This window comes from Bos indicus x Bos taurus, chromosome 12 (assembly GCF_003369695.1).
Source record: "Bos indicus x Bos taurus breed Angus x Brahman F1 hybrid chromosome 12, Bos_hybrid_MaternalHap_v2.0, whole genome shotgun sequence".
Classification (NCBI taxonomy): Eukaryota; Metazoa; Chordata; class Mammalia; order Artiodactyla; family Bovidae; genus Bos; species Bos indicus x Bos taurus.
This window is the reverse complement of record NC_040087.1, coordinates 737,527-752,800: the sequence shown is the minus strand read 5'-3', so window position 1 is coordinate 752,800 and position 15,274 is coordinate 737,527. Positions and strand designations below refer to the sequence as shown.

The following is a 15,274-nucleotide window of genomic DNA, read 5'->3' as shown; positions in this document are numbered from 1 at the left end:
TCCTTCATTATACAAATGATGTGACTATGGCCAAATTAACAATTTTGTCAAGGTATTGAGAAGGTTAAGAAGTTAATGGGGCATTCCCAAGATTGTGGAGGAATAGGACGGGGAGACCACTTTCTGTCCTACAAATTCATCAAAAGATGGTTTGAAAGTTGAGCAACTTCCACGAAACAACTTCTGCACTCTGGCAGAGGACACCAGGCATCCAGAAAGTCAAAAATCTCTTCAAAAGGAGGTAGGACAAAATACACAAGGCAAAAATATAGACAAAAGATTTAGGGACCAAGACCTGTCCTGGGGAGGGAGTCATGAAGGAGAGGTTTCCACACAATAGAAACCCTCTTACAGGTATGTCTGTGGTGAGTTTTGGAATTTCAGAGGGCAACATAATCAGGAAGGGGGAAAAAAAAAAAAACTAACTGTAGCTACAAATGGAGACAGAGAAGTGGCCAGACACTCATGTCCACCACCAGTGATTCGGGGCTAGGCAGGGAGGCATGGGCTACCTCACAGGTCCCTTAGGGTAAGGACAGGGCCTGAATGCCCTGAGGACAGTCTGAGGGAGCTAATGTGAGACAGCAACCCAATCCACGGGATCATCAGAGAGAGAGAAAGAGAGAGAGAGAGAAGAGACCTTTACCAGAAAAGGCTCTAACATTGCACGGTGAACTCTGGCACACTCACAGACCATAGGATTGAGAGAATACAAAAGGAGAGCAAGTTGGCTGTCATATAGTCATATAGGGCCCTCCCTCCACAGAGGCGGAAAAGCAGAGAGCCAGAGCCGGAAGGCAAGGGGCTGCTGCAATCTTGGCCCCAGAGACGGCATCTTCCACCAAACTGAGCAGGCTCCCAGTTGCTCACCACGTCTTCCTGGGATCCTGGACAGCTGATATCTGCCATAAGTATCACAGCCTGAGATCAGATCCCCAGAGGAGACACACAGCACACCTGGGACTGTGCTCTCATGGCATACCTGGGAAACAGCAGGTGGAACCAGGGAGGTGAATTAGATGCATGGCCCACATAGGACAGTGCACTCTCCAACCTCCTGGTCACCTGAGCTTCTCAGACCTGGGAAGGGCAAAAAATGCACAGCCCATCCAAGTCTGTGCCCTTGTAGAGTACCCAAGAACCTGAGCTGTTTAGATCTGGGAAGTGCATGAAATGCAGGACTCACTTGGGACAGTACTCTTGCAGAGCAACTAAGAGCCTGAGCAGTGTAGACCCAGGAAGCACATGCCAGCTTGTGCTCTGACAAACCCAGTGTGGCCCATATACTGCAAGCACTCCCCACACATGCCAGTGATATTAGTTTGCATTGTCCCTCCTTCCCCACAACACACTGAATGAGTGAGCCTAAATTAGTGATCACCTTTGCCTCCTTATGTAAGGCAGAAAGTAGACACTGAAGAGACTTGCAAACAGAGGAAGCCAAATAAACAAATAAGAGGGAACTGCGCCAGAAGTTACAGGTGCAACAGATTAAAACCCTGCAGTTAATACTGACTGTGCATCTGAAGTGCACTTACAGAACTTGAGAACAAGCAAAAGCTGGAACAAGGGACTATCTGACACTGAACTGATCCCACACTGCCCACAACAGCTCCAGAGAAATTCCTAGATATAATTTTACTATTTTAATTTTTTAAAATTTAGTTCTTTATTACTCCTTTAACTTTCACTTTTAGAGCCTACTATTACCTTTCAAAAAAAAAAGTCATTAAAAAATTCCATATGTATATATTTACATATATATATTCCATATATATATATATGTGTTTGTGATTTATTTTGTTTTTATTTTTTATAGTGTATTTTTGAGAATCTAACCTCTATGCTATGTTTTTAATCTTTGCTTTTTGGTATTTATTATTAATTTTACACCTCTAAGAATCTAATCTTAGATTAGAGTTTTCATTTTCTTTAGGGATTTTGAATTTGAATTTTCATTTAGGGATTTGATTCAGTTCAGTTCAGTTCAGTCGTTCAGTCTTGTCTGACTTTTTACTGGCTTGATTACTCTATCCCCTTTTGACTCTCCCTTTTCTCCTACTGGCCACCTCTATCTACCTCCTCCTTCTTCTCTTTATATAACTTTGTGAATCTCTATGGGTGTCCCTCACTATGGAGAGTTGTTTCATCAATAACTTAGGGGTTTTATATTCAATGATGCATGGATGGAGAAGTCTTGGGGATACTGTAAGAGAAGGACCAAAACTCAGAGGCAGGAAGCTTAATTCCAAAACTTTAGAACATCAGAGAACTCCTGAATCCAGGGAACATTAATAGACAATATCTCCCCCCGCCAAATTCTCTGTACCTACCCTGAAACCAAGCTTCACCCAAGAGTCAAATTCCACCACACTAATTCTCCAGGAAAGCAAGAACACAAACCTGAATATTGAAAGATGGGCTGCCCAAAGCCATGCCAAACCCATAGACACCCCACAACTCATTACTGGATATTTCATAGTACTCCAGAGAGATGAGATCCAGTTCCACCCACCAGAACAAAGGTGCAAACTCCCCCAATCAGGAAACCTTGACAAGTCACTGGTCGAACCCCACCCACAGGGAGCAGTCCACAATTAAGAAGAACTACGAACTTCCAGCCTGCAGAAAGGGCACCCCAAGCACAGCAATCTAGACAAAATGAAAAGGCAGAGACATATCCAGCCGGTGAAGGAATGCCATAGAAACCTACCAAACCAAACGAAAGAGGAGGAGATAAGGAGTCTACTTGAAAAAAGAATTCAGAATAATGATAGTGAAGATGATCCAAAATCTTGAAAACAAAATGGAGTTACAGAAAAATAGACTACAGACAGAGATTGGTAAAGTGCAAGAAGTATTTTACAAAGACCTAGAAGAAATAAACTGTGGAAAATTCTGAAAGAGATGAGAATACCAGACCACCTGACCTGCCACTTGATAAACCTAAATGCAGGTCAGGAAGCAACAGTTAGAACTGGATATGGAACAACAGACTGGTTCCAAATAGGAAAAGGAGTACAGCAAAGCTGTATATTGTCACCCTGCTTATTTAACTTATATGCAGAGTATATCATGAGAAACGTTGGGCAGGGAGAAGCACAAGCTGGAACCAAGACTGCGGGGAGAAATATCAATAACCTTAGATATGCAGATGACACCACGCTTATGGCAGAAAGTGAAGAGGAAGTAAAAAGACTCTTGATGAAAGTGAAAGAGGAAAGTGAAAAGGTTTGCTTAAAGCTCAACATTCAGAAAACTAAGATCATGGCATCTGGTCCCATCACTTCATGGCAAATAGATGGGGAAACAGTGTAAACAGTGTCAGATTTTATTTTTTGGGACTCCAAAATCACTGCAGATGGTGACCGCAGCCATGAAATTAAAAGACGCTTACTCCTTGGAAGGAAAGTTATGATCAACCTAGATAGCATATTCAAAAGCAGAGATATTACTTTGCCAACAAAGGTCCGTCTAGTCAAGGCTATGGTTTTTCCAGTGGTCATGTATGGATGTGAGAGTTGGACTGTGAAGAAGGCTGAGCACCGAAGAATTGATGCTTTTGAACTGTGGTGTTGAAGAAGACTCTTGGGAATCCCTTGGACTTCAAGGAGATCCAACCAGTCCATTCTAAAGGAAACCAACCCTGGGATTTCTTTGGAAGGAATGATGCTAAAGCTGAAACTGCAGTACTTTGGCCACCTCATGCGAAGAGTTGACTCATTGGAAAAGACTCTGATGCTGGGAGGTATTGGGGGCAGGAGGAGAAGGGGATGACAGAAGATGAGATGGCTGGATGGTATCACCGACTTGATGGATGTGAGTCTGAGTTAACTCCGGGAGTTAATGATGGACAGGGTAGCCTGGCGTGCTGGGATACATGGGGTCGCAAAGAGTCGGACATGACTGAGCGACTGAACTGAACTGAACTGAGAAAAAATAAAGACGAGTCAATCAATAATAAATAATGCAATAATTGAGATGAAAATCACTCTGGAGAGAGCCAACAGTAGAATAAGTGAGTCAGAAGAGAGGATAAGTGAGGTGGAAGATAGGTTGGTGCAAATAAATGAAGCAGAGAGGAAAAAAGAAAACAGAAAAGAATTTAAAAAAAAAATATATGAGGACAACCTCAAAGACCTCTGGGACAATGTCTGATGCCCAGCATTCGAGTCATGGCTGTCTCAGAAGAAAAAGACAAAAAGAAATGGCATGAGAAAATACTGGAGAAGACAACAGTAGAAAATTTCCCTAAAATGGGGGAGGAAATAGCCACCCAAATTATATAAACCCAGAGAGTCCCAAACAGGATAAACCCAAGATGAAACACCCCAAGACACATATTAATCAAACTAACAAAGGTCAAATACAAAGAGAAAATATTAAAAGAAGCAAGAGAAAAGCAACAAATAACACACAAGGGGAGTCCAATAAGAATAACAGTTGATCTTTCAATAGAAACTCTTTAGGCCAGAAAGGAAGGGCAGGACATACTTAAAGTGATGAAAGAGAAAAACCTACAACCAAAATTACTCTACCCAGCAAGGATCTCATTCAGATATAAAGGAGAAATTAAAAGATTTACAGACAAGCAAAAGCTGAGAGAATTCAGCACCACCAAACCAGCTCTTCAAAAAATGCTAAAGTATCTTCTCTAGACAGGGAACATAAAAAAGGTTTATAAAAATGAACCCAGAACAACAAACTAAAAGGTAAGAGGATCATACTTATCAATAATTCAGTTGAGTTCAGTTCAGTTGCTCAGTTGTGTCCGACTCTTTGTGACCCCATGAGCTGCAGCACGCCAGGCCCCCCTGTCCATCACCAACTCCCGGATCCTATTCAAACTCATGTCCATTGAGTTGGTGATGCCATCCAACCATCTCATCCTCAGTCATCCCGTTTTCCTCCTGCCCTCCATCTTTCCTAGCATCAGGGTATTTTCAAATGAGTCAACTATTTGCAAAGTGGCCAAAGTATTGGAGTTTCAGCTTCAACATCAACATCAGTCCTTCCAATGAACACCCAGGACTGATCTCCTGTAGGATGGACTTGTTGGATCTCCTTGCAGTTCAGGGGACTCTCAAGAGTCTTCTCCAACACCACAGTTCAAAAACATCAGTTCCTCAGTGCTCAGCATTCTTTATAGTCCAACTCTCACATCCATACATGACTACTGGAAAAACCATAGCCTTGATTAGATGGGCCTTTGTTGGCAAAGTAATTTCTCTGCTTTTTAATATGGGATAAATCCAAGAAAAAGATATAACAATCATAAATACATATGCACCCAACATAGAAGCACCTTAATACATAAGGCAAATGCTAGCAAATATGAAAGAGGAAATTAAGAGTAGCAGAATAATAGTGCGGGACTTTAATACCCAACTCACACCTGTGGATAGATCAACCAAACAGAAAATTAGCAAGGAAACACAAACTTTAAATGATAGAATGGACTAGTTAGACCTAATTGATATCTATAGAGCATTTCACCCAAAAACAATGAATTTCATATTTTTCTCAAGTGTGCATGGAATATTCTCCAGGATAGATAACATCCTGGGTGATAAATCTAGCCTTGGTAAATTTTTTTAAAAATTAAAATCATTTCAAGCATCTTTTCCAATGACAATGTGGTAAGATTAGATGTCAACTACAGGAAAAAAAAAAAAAAAAAAAAACTCTTAAAAATACAAACATGTGGAGGCTAAACAACATGCTTCTGAGTACCCAACAGCTCACAGAAGAAATCAAAAAGGAAATCAATATGCATAGAAAAAAATGACCACACAATAGCCCCAAATCTCTGGGATTCAGTAAAAGCAGTGTTAAAAGGAATGCTCATAGTACTACAAGCCTACCTCAGGAAACAAGAGAAACATCAAATAAACAACCTAACTTTACACCTAAAACAATCAGAAAAAGAAGAAAAGAAGAAGACCAAAGTTAGTAGAAGGAAAGAAATCATAAAAATCAGAGCAGAAATAACTGAAAAAGAAACAAAGAAGACTATAGCAAAAATCAACAACATTAAAAACTTCTTCTTTGAGAAATAAATTAAATAGACAAACCGTTAGCCAGACTCATGAAGACAAAAAGGGAGAAGTATCAAATCAATAAAAAGAAATGAAAATGGAGAAGACACAACAGACAGCACAGAAATGCAAAGGATCATAAGAGACTACTATCAGCAACTATATGCCAATAAAATGGACAACTTGGAAGAAAATGACCAATTTTTAGAAAAGTTTAACCTTCCAAAACTGAACCAGGGAGAATTAGAAAATCTTAACAAAACCCATATAAAGCATGGAAATTGAAACTGCAATCAATAATCTTCCAGCAAACAAAAGCCCAAGAGCAGGCAGATTCACAGGTGAATTCTACCAAAAATTTAGAGAAGAGCTAACACCTATCCTACTCAAACTGTTTCAGAAAATTGCAGAGGAAGATAATCTCCCAAACTTATTCTATGAGGCCACCATCACCCTAATACCAAAACCAGACAAAGATACTACACAAAAGAAAACTACAGGCCAATATCACTGATGAAAAACAAAGTGAAGTCGTTCAGTCATGTCAAGCTCTTTGCGACTCCATGGACAGTAGCCTACCAGGTTCTTCCACCCATGGGATTTTCCAGGCAAGGGTACTGGAATGGGTTGCCATTTCCTTATCCAATCAATAATGAACATAGATGCAAAAATCCTCAACAGAAATTCGAGCAAACAGAATCCAACAATATATTAAAAAGATCATCATGACCAAGTGGGCTTTATCTAAGGGATGCAGGGATTCTTCAATATTCACAAATCAATCAATGTGATACACAATATTAAAAAGTTGAAAGATAAAAACCATATGATTATCTTAATAGATGCAATGAAAGTCTTTGACCAAATTCAGCACTCATTTATGACAACAACTCTCCAGAGAACAGGCATAGAAGGAACATATTTCAACATAATAAAAGCCATATATGACAAATCCACAGCAAACATTACCTTCAATGGCAAAAATAAAAGGAATCCAGATTGGAAAAGAAGTAAGACTCTTACTGTATACAGATGACATGATCTTCTATATAGAAAACCCTAAAGACACCATCAGAAAATTACTAGAGCTAATCAATGTATACTGTTATTACTGTTCATGGGGTTCTCCAGGCAAGAATGCTGAAGTGGTTTACCATTCCCTTCTCCAGTGGACCACATTCTGTCAGACCTCTCCACCATGACGGGTCCATCTTGGATGGCCCACATGTCATGGCTTAGTTTCATTGAGTTAGACAATGCTGTGGTCTGTGTGATCAGACTGGCTAATTTTCTGTGATTATGGTTTCAGTGTTTCTGCCTTCTGATGCCCTTTCGCAGCACTTACCATCTTACTTGGGTTTCTCTTACCTTGGACATGGGATATCTCTTCACGGCTGCTCCAGCAAAGCACAGTCACTGCTTCTTACCTTGGACGAGGTTGCCCCTCCTGACCTTGAACGTGGAAAAGCTCCTCTCGGCCCTCCTGCACCTGTGCAGCCACCACTACATGGATGTGGGATTGCTCCTCTTGGCCGCCACCCCTGACCTTGGACGTAGGGCAGCTCCTCTCAGCCGCCACCCCTGACCTCAGGCATGGGATAGCTCCTCTCAGCTGCTGCCCCTGACCTCGGATGTGTGGTAGCTCCCGTTGGCCTCTCCTATGCCTTCACAGCCTGGCACTCTCGGTCGCCGCCCCTGACCTTGGACGTGAGGTAGCTCCTCTCGGCCGTGCTTCCTGTGCAGTCTGTTGCAGCCACCGTGCTTCCAATATGCTACTGGAAATCAGTGGAGACATAACTCCAGAAAGAATGAAGGGATGGAGCCAAAGCAAAAACAACACCAAGTTGTGGATGTGACTGGTGATAAAGCACGGTCTGATGCTGTAAAGAGCAATATTGCATAGGAACCTAGAATGTCAGGTCCATGAATCAAGGCAAATTGGAAGTCGTCAAACAGGAGATGGCAAGAGTGAACGTTGAAATTTTAGGAATCAGTGAACTAAAATGGACTGGGATGGGTAAATTTAACTCAGATGACCATTATATCTACTACTGCGGGCAGGAATCCCTCAGAAGAAATGGAGTAGCCATCATGGTCAACAAAAGAGTCCAAAATGCAGTACTTGGATGCAATCTCAAAAATGACAGAATGATCTCTGTTCATTTCCAAGGCAAACCATTCAATATCACGGTAATCCAAGCCTCTGCCCCAACCAGTAACACTGAAGAAGCTGAAGTTGAACTGTTCTATGAAGACCTCTAAGACCTTTTAGAACTAACACCCCAAAAGATGTCCTTTTCATTATAGGGGACTGGAATGCAAAAGTAGGAAGTCAAGAAACACCTGGAGTAACAGGCAAATTTGGCCTTGTGGTATGGAATGAAGCAGGGCAACGGCTAATAGAGTTTTGCCAAGAGAATGCACTGGTCATAGCAAACACCCTCTTCCAACAACACAAAAGAAGACTACACATGGACATCACCAGATGGTCAACACCGAAATCAGATTGATGATACTCTTTGCAGCCAAAGATGGAGAAGCTCTATACAGTCAGCAAAAACAAGACTGGGAGCTAATTGTGGCTCAGATCATGAACTCCTTATTGCCTAATTCAGACTTAAGTTTAAGAAAGTAAGGAAAACCAGTAGACCATTCAGGTATGACCTACAGCAAATCCCTTATGATTATACAGTGGAAGTGAGAAATAGACTTAAGGGCCTAGATCTGATAGACAAAGTATCTGATGACTATAGATGGAGGCTCATGACATTGTACAGGAGACAGGGATCAATACCATCCCCATGGAAAAGAAATGCAAAAAAGCAAAATGGCTGTCTGGGGAGGCCTTACAAATAGCTGTGAAAAGAAGAGAAGTGAAAAGCAAAGGAGAAAAGGAAAGATAGAAGCATCTGAATTCAGAGTTCCAAAGAATAGGAAGGAGAAATAAGAAAGCCTTCCTCAGTGATCAATGCAAAGAAATAGAGGAAAACAACAGAATGGAAAAGACTAGACATCACTTAAAAAATTAGAAATACCAAGGGAACATTTCATGCAAAGATGGGCTCGATAAAGGACAGAAATGGTATGGATCTAACAGAAGCAGAAGATACTAAGAAGAGGTGTCAAGAATACACAGAATAACTGTACAAAAAAAGATCTTCACTACCAAGATAATTATGATGGTGTGATCACTGACCTAGAGCCAGACATCCTGGAATGTGAAGTCAAGTAGTCCTTAGAAAGCATCACTATGAACAAAGCTAGTGGAGGTGATGGAATTGCAGTTGAGCTATTTCAAATTCTGAAAGATGATGCTGTGAAAGTGCTGCACTCGATATGCCAGCAAATTTGGAAAACTCAGCACTGGCCACAGGCCTGAAAAAGTTCAGTTTTCATTCCAATCCCAAAGAAAGGCAATGCCAAAGAATGCTCAAACTACTGCACAATTGCACTAATCTCACATGCTATTAGAGTAATGCTCAAAATTCTTCAAGCCAGGCTTCAGCAATACTCACTGTGAACTTCCAGATGTTCAAGCTGGTTTTAGAAAAGGCAGAAGAACCAGAGATCAAATTGTCAACATTTACAGGATCATCGAAAAAGCAAGAAAGTCCCAGAAAAACATCTATTTCTGCTTTATTGACTATGCCAAAGCCTTTGACTCTGTGGATCATGATAAACTGTGGAAAATTCTGAAAGATGGGAATACCAGACCATCTGACCTGTCTCATGTGAAACCTATATGCAGGTCAGGAAGCAACAGTTAGAACTTGACATGGAACAATAGACTGGTTCCAAATAGGAAAAGGAGTACGTTAAGGCTGTAGATTGTCACCCTTCTTATTTAACTTATATCCAGAGTACATCATATGAAAGGCTGGGCTGGAAGAAGCAGAAGCTGGAATCAAGATTGCCTGGAGAAATATTGATAACCTCAAATATTCAGATGACCTACCCTTATGGCTGAAAATGAACAGGAACTAAAAAGCTTCTTGATGAAAGTGAAAGAGGAGAGTGAAAAAGTTGGCTTAAAGCTCAACATTTAGGAAACTAAGATCATGGCATCTGGTCCCATCACTTCATGGGAAATAGATGGGGAAACAGTGGCTGACTTTATTTTTCTGGGCTCCAAAATCACTGCTGATGGTGATTGTAGCCATGAAATTAAAAGACTCTTACTCCTTGGAAGGAAAGTTATGACCAACCTAGATAGCATATTCAAAAGCAGACACATTACTTTGCCAACAAGTTCTGTCTAGTCAAGGCTATGGTTTTTCCAGTGGTCAGGTATGGATGTTAGAGTTGGACTGTGAAGAAAGCTGAGCACTGAGGAACTGATGCTTTTGAACTGTGGTGTTGGAGAAGACTCTTGAGAGCCTCTTGGACTGCAAGGAGATCCAACCAGTCCATCCTAAAGGATATCAGTCCTGGGTGTTCATTGGTAGGACTGATGCTGAGGCTGAAACTCCAATATTTTGGCTAACTCATGTGAAGAGTTGACTCATTGGAAAAGACCCTGATGCTTAGAGGAATTGGAGGCAGGAGGAGAAGGGGACGATAGAGGATGAGATGGCTGGATAGCATCACCAACTCAATGGACATGAGTTTGGGTAAACTCCAGATGTTGGTGATGGACAGGGAGGCCTGGCACCCTGTGATTCATGGGATTGCACAGAGTCAGACACGGCTGAGCCACTGAACTGAACTGAATTGAATCAATGTATATAATAAAGATGCAGGATATAAAATTAATACCCAGAAATCCTTTGCATTCTTATACACTAAAATTTTGAAAACAGAAGGAGTAATTAAGGAAACAATCCCCTCCACCATTACAATGAAAATAATAAAATACTTAAGAATAAATTTACCTTAAGGAACAAAATACCTACATAAAGAAAATGATAAAACAATGATGAAAGAAATAAAAAGTGACACAAATAGACAGAAATATACCATGTTTGTGGATTAAAAGAATGAATATAGTGAAAATGAGTATATAACCCAAAATAATCTATAGATTCAGTGCCATCCCTATCAATTACCATTATTTTTCACAGAACTAGAACAAACCATATCACAATTTGTATGGAAACACAAAAAAGCCTTGAATAGCCAAAGCAATCTTGAGCAAGAAAAATTGAACTGGAGGAATCAACCTTCCTAACTTCAGACTATACTACAAAGCTACAGTTATCAATACAGTATGGTACTGACACAAACAGAGAAATATAGATCAATGGAACATGCTAGAACACTTTGTAACACCATACACAAAAATAAACTAAAAATGAATTAAAGATCTAAATGTAAGACTAGAAAATGAAATGAAACTCCTTGAGGAAGATATAGGCAGAATATTATCAGAAATAAATCACAGCAAGGTCCTCTATGACCCACCTCCCAGAGTAATGGAAATAAAAAACAAAAATAAATAAATGGGACTTATTTAAACTTAAAAGCTTTTTCACAATGAAGGAAAGTATAAGCAAGATTAAAAGGTACCCTTTAGAATGGGAGAAAATAATATTAAAAAAAAAAAAAAAGAATTAATTTCCAAAGTATACAAACATCTCATGCAGCTCAATACCAGAAAAATAAACCCAGTCAAAAAAATGGGCCAAAGATCTAACAGGCATTTCTTCAAGGAAGACATTAAGATAGATAATAAACACATGAAAAGATGCTCAACATCACTCGTTATGAGAGAAATGAAAAATCAAAACCACTGTGAGGTACCATCTCGTGCCAGTCAGAATGGCTGCCATCAAAAAATCTACAAACAGCTTTTTTCACAACAGGTTCGCCGCCAGGACACAGGTGTTGTGAAAACCACCGTTAAACCTAAGCCATATTGGGAAAGGAGAAGACCCACATCAACATCGTTGTCATTGGGCACGTAGATTCAGGGAAGTCTACCACGACTGGCCATCTGATCTACAAATGTGGCGGGATCGACAAGAGAACAATTGAAAAGTTCGAGAAGGAGGCTGCCGAGATGGGAAAGGGCTCCTTCAAATATGCCTGGGTCTTGGACAAACTTAAAGCTGAACATGAGCGTGGTATCACCATTGATATCTCCCTGTGGAAATTTGAGACCAGCAAGTACTATGTTATCGTCACTGATGCCCCAGGACACAGAGACTTCATCAAAAACATGATTACAGGCACATCCCAGGCTGACTGTGCTGTCCTGATTGTTGCTGCTGGTGTTGGTGAATTTGAAGCCGGTATCTCCAAGAATGGGCAGACCCGTGAGCATGCCCTTCTGGCTTACACCTTGGGTGTGAAACAACTAATTGTTGGCATTAACAAAATGGATTCCACTGAGCCACCCTATAGCCAGAAGAGATAACGAAGAAATTGTTAAGGAAGTCAGCACCTACATTAATAAAATTGGCTACAACCCTGACACAGTAGCATTTGTGCCAATTTCTGGCTGGAATGGTGACAACATGCTGGAGCCAAGTGCTAACATGTCGTGGTTCAAGGGATGGAAAGTCACCCATAAGGACGGCAATGCCAGTGGAACCACCCTGCTTGAAGCTCTGGATTGCATTCTGCCACCAACTTGCCCAACTGACAAACCCTTGCGTTTGCCTCTCCAGGATGTCTATAAAATTGGTGGTATTGGTACTGTCCCTGTGGGTCGTGTGGAGACTGGTGTTCTCAAACCTGGCATGGTGGTCACCTTTGCTCCAGTCAATGTAACAACTGAAGTGAAGTCTGTAGAAATGCACCATGAAGCATTGAGTGAAGCCCTTCCTGGGGACAATGTGGGCTTCAATGTCAAGAATGTGTCTGTCAAAGATGTCCGTCATGGCAATGTGGCTGGTGACAGCAAAAATGATCCACCCATGGAAGCTGCTGGCTTCACAGCTCAGGTGATTATTTTGAACCATCCAGGCCAAATCAGTGCTGGATATGCACCTGTGCTGGATTGTCACACAGCTCACATTGCTTGCAAGTTTGCTGAGCTGAAGGAGAAGATTGATCGTCGTTCTGGGAAAAAGCTGGAAGATGGCCCTAAATTCTTGAAATCCGGTGACGCTGCCATCGTTGATATGGTTCCTGGCAAGCCCATGTATGTCGAGAGCTTCTCTGATTATCCTCCCCTGGGCCGTTTTGCTGTGCGTGACATGAGACAGACAGTTGCTGTGGGTGTCATCAAAGCAGTGGACAAGAAGGCAGCTGGAGCTGGCAAGGTCACCAAGTCTGCCCAGAAAGCTCAGAAGGCTAAATGAATATTATCCCCAATACCTGCCACCCCAGTCTTAATCAGTGGTGGAAGAACGGTCTCAGAACTGTTTGTCTCAATTGGCCACTTAAGTTTAATAGTAAAAGACTGGTTAATGATAACAATGCATCATAAAACCTTCAGAAGGAAAGGAGAATGTTTTTGTGGACCATGTTTTGTGTGTGGCAGTTTAAGTTATTAGTTTTTAAAATCAGTACTTTTTAATGAAAACAACTTGACCAAAAATCTGTCACAGAATTTGAGACCGATTAAAAAAAGTTTAATGAGAAGAAAAAAAAATCTACAAACAATAAATGCTGGAGAGGGTGTGGAGAAAAGGTAACCCTCTTACACTATTGGTAGGAATACAAACTAGTACAGCCACTATGGAGAACAGTGTGAAGATTCCTTAAAAACCTGGAAATAGAACTTTCATACGACCCAACAATCCCACTGCTGGGCATACACACTAAGGAAACCAGAATTGAAAGAGACACATGTACACCAATGTTCATTGCAGCACTGTTTACAGTAGCTAGGATATAGAAGCAACCTAGTTGTCCATTGGTACACAAAAGAATAAGGAATTGTGGTATATATAAACAATGGAGTATTACTCAGCTTATATAAAAATGAATGCATTTGTGTTAGTTCTAATTAGGTGGATGAAACTGGTGCCTATTATACAAAGTAAGCCAGAAAGGGAAACATCAATGTAGTATATTGACACATATATATGAGATTTAGAAAGACCATATTTACAACCTTATAAATGACAGCAAAAGAGACACAGATGTAAAGAACAAATTTTGGACTCTGTGGGAGAAAGTGAGGGTGGGATAATTTGAGAAAATAGCACTGAAACATGTGTATTACCATATGTAAAAATAGATGACCAGTTCAATCCATGAAGTATGGTACTCAAAGCTGGTGCTCTGGGACAACCCAGAGGGATCGAGGGGGAAGGGATGTGGGAGGGGTTTCAGGATGGGGGGAAACATGTACACCATGGCTGATTTATGTCAATGTATGGCAAAAACCATCACAATATTGTAAAGTATTTATCCTCCAATTAAAATAAATTAATTAATTATATATAAAAAAAGAAGTTAAACAGATTTGGGGATTTCTAGATTAACTTCCTATGAACATATCTATATTTCCTTATAATACTAATGATTCATATTTTAAATAATTAAGTTTTACTAGTGAACTATAAAAATATTTTAGAGTCCACTTACAGAGATATAATTCTGTATTTTGATCATATATAAAATCACACACTTTTGAAAGTGAAAGGAATCTTGGTATCATATAGATTTTAATCCAGCTCTAGTGTCTATTTGAAATCTGATTCTAAATTGAGTGAATCAGTATTGTGAAATGTTTAAGGAAATTCAGTTATTTTTCTCCTAATTATATATATATATATATTTGGAGTGAAACATCAAGTATGTAAAGGATCCATATTTATTTTTCACCTTCTATCCCCTCTTTCCTTTCTTGGGATATTAATCTTTATGCTAGCAGCTCCATCAGGGAATTTTTCAGATGAAAGAAGAGGTATTGGAATTTAGAGAAGTCCAATTTTATTTGTTAATAAGAAAGAGGTTGAAAGTAATGGTTAAAATTGGATTTTTAAACTAACAGTGTATATAATTTATTCCATCATGCCAGTTTCCCATTTGCCTTCTCTTTATTGCAGGTAATTGAGAATTAGTCATGTTTGTTATTTTTAGCACTCCATTTTTTGTCAGAAATGGAAACAAAATTACAAAAGGAGGTAAAGAAAAACTATCAAAAATATTAAAAAAAAAAAAAAAACCCAACATTTCTGATTCAGGAAACCTTGGAAAATAATTGTTAAGATGCTATTTGTTTTATCATCAATGCTTGATTTTGAGGAACTGAATTTTTAAAGCTTAGGGATAGCACATGTTACTTATTTTTTTCTTCCTTAACCCTGAAATTCTGCCTATTAACACAAACTATGTTTTTC

The 15,274-nt window shown here is 39.9% G+C and overlaps 1 pseudogene; it reads left to right on the top strand.

Annotated features, from left to right (window-relative positions):
• Nucleotides 1-314: 314 nt before the first annotated feature.
• LOC113902072 lies at nt 315-13,375 on the top strand (annotated as a pseudogene).
• Nucleotides 13,376-15,274: the final 1,899 nt, after the last annotated feature.